The sequence below is a fragment of the Cynoglossus semilaevis genome, chromosome 12 (assembly GCF_000523025.1).
Source record: "Cynoglossus semilaevis isolate Cse_v1.0 chromosome 12, Cse_v1.0, whole genome shotgun sequence".
NCBI classification, from domain to species: Eukaryota; Metazoa; Chordata; class Actinopteri; order Pleuronectiformes; family Cynoglossidae; genus Cynoglossus; species Cynoglossus semilaevis.
The window spans coordinates 11,641,565-11,643,755 of NC_024318.1; the positions used below are offsets into that span (position 1 = coordinate 11,641,565).

The window sequence follows — 2,191 nt, forward strand, 5'->3', positions numbered from 1 at the left end:
CACGTGCGCTACACGAGAGAAGCCGTGGTAAGAAAGAGAAAACCCTCCTTTATCCAGTCACCCTCGATGTAACTATTTCTGGAACAATCAAAAGCTGTGTTGGTCTCATTTACCTCTTGCCGTCAGGGTGGAAAGCCACACAATTGACGGAACCAAAATGACCTTTGACTCCTGCCAAACCCCTCCTCGTACACAGCGTGGAAGAACCTGCAGATTGTAAGAACACGTCATCATGCCACATGTTAACACAAACAAACAGGTTTTCCTTAAAGTAGTGGTGGGCAAGTGAAGCACTGAGGCTTTCCTAACAATTGTGCCGAAAAAGATTCAAAGCTTCAGTGACAGTGACATCTGGTGGACAACTGAAGCCATAGCAACCTCTAAAGAGCAATCTGTCAACATTCAAACGTAACACAAAACCATAACAGACAGTTCATTTCAAACTGTACCACTCATTTCTCCTGAGATGTACTTCAAATATTCTAAAGTCTATTTCACTACAAGTACATAATTCACATTACAAGGTCTGTAGTATGGGCAGACTGACCAACACACCTACTACTGGGTATCTTCTTATAACCCCAGCAAATTGTCAATGTTTACTGTTTCAGTTTACACATACTTGTATAACAATCTATCAATAAATATACATTTCTTTTGTTGTACTTTGGAGGGTGGGTCTCAAGGACAAATGACTGGTCAGCTCACAATTCCATACATATATAAACAATCACAAATCCAAGTGTTATAAGGAAAATAACTCTTTTCTTTGTTGAAGACTTCCGTTCGGCAACTGGACATGAATACATGTATATAATACAACGACCAATCGGACTCCTAACAACTTCTAACAACACTTCCCCAGTTGACCCCAACAGTCCACCCGACAGGAGGGACCTGAAGTAGCTTTATTTTTTGCCATACCCACAGTATATATCTACTGTACTCCCCTCCACCAGTTAGAACTGAAGAAGCCTCTTAGATGAGAGGTGAAACTTCTTGGAAAAAAAGGTAATGTCCAGTTGCCTAACAGAACTCTTCAACCATGACCTGGATGGCTGAAAACCGTCATAAAGCACTCGCCTTCAAAAACTAAAAACTCAGGTTTCATTTTTAAGGTTAAAGAGAAAGCTCTTCTCTGAGCATTATTCAACAACTGTTATCTCATCAATCATTTCCATATGAGTACTCACCTTGGCAGTGTTGTCCTTTGAAGCACTGCTGAACATGGTGAGGTCTGGATGTAGTTGATGTGAATCATAGAAGTCTCCTCAGCTTTCTTCAGGACTTCTATGTGTTCTAATGGGAGACATTAAAGAAAGAACATAAAGCAAAAATTAAACACCAAACATAAAACACTTGACAGGAAATTATCCAAAATACATTTAAACACTCATACACTAATGTCTGTAGGAACTGCCTTTATAACTGTTTATTTAGTTTCATTATTTTGCTACTCAACTATTTACACCGTGCATATATTTCATATATTTATTCCATATACTTGTTCACATAACATCCTTAATATTATACTAGTTATGCTTATATATATATATATATACATATCATAGGTATAATGTGGTATACTTTACTATACATACACATCATACCAATTTAATTTAGGATAACAATAGTATAACAAAAAATAGTTAGTAGATATTTAGTAGTTAAACGTAATTATAATTAATATTTTATTTACCAAGACAACTCTATGCTCTTTAGGACGAAAAACGAATTACGAATCGTTTTAACTTCTGACAAAAGCTAACGTTAGCTGCCGAGACACATATGCTAGCGTAAATTGCACTAACGGTCTCGACCGAACGACTAGCATTTCAAACAAAATACAACCGACAATTGTTTTCAAAAACCCACCATTTTAATCAATCACATGTAGCCACCGTGCCCAGTTTTTGGACTTTAACGCCCGCTGGAAGCCCAAACGGCTAACACTCGTGTCTCGTGGGCCGGAACTGCAACCGGAAATAAGGACTGTACAGCGTATTCCTATTTCCGTTAGAGAAACAAGTCCAATATCAGCGCGCCCCCTAAAGTTGACCGCTGACATTCACTGTCTTCTTTTGAGTTGGTTTACTGTTAGTCTCTTAGAATGTTTTCTTTGATAGAAAGAGCGTGCTTTGAGGACTGTAACAGAAAAGCTCATTGGTGAAAATCTACAAAAATAAATAAT

General features: G+C 37.9%; 1 long non-coding RNA gene across 1 annotated transcript in view; it reads right to left on the bottom strand.

Annotated features, from left to right (window-relative positions):
- Positions 1-2,011, bottom strand: part of LOC103387526 (uncharacterized) — a 2,664-nt gene extending 653 nt beyond the window's left edge. The window contains exons 1-3 of the long non-coding RNA XR_522432.3: positions 1,876-2,011; positions 1,194-1,299; positions 114-207 (exon numbers count right to left, since the gene is read on the bottom strand). This is a non-coding gene — a long non-coding RNA (uncharacterized LOC103387526). The remainder of the gene's footprint in view (positions 1-113; positions 208-1,193; positions 1,300-1,875) is intronic.
- Between the last annotated feature and the right edge of the window lie 180 nt (positions 2,012-2,191).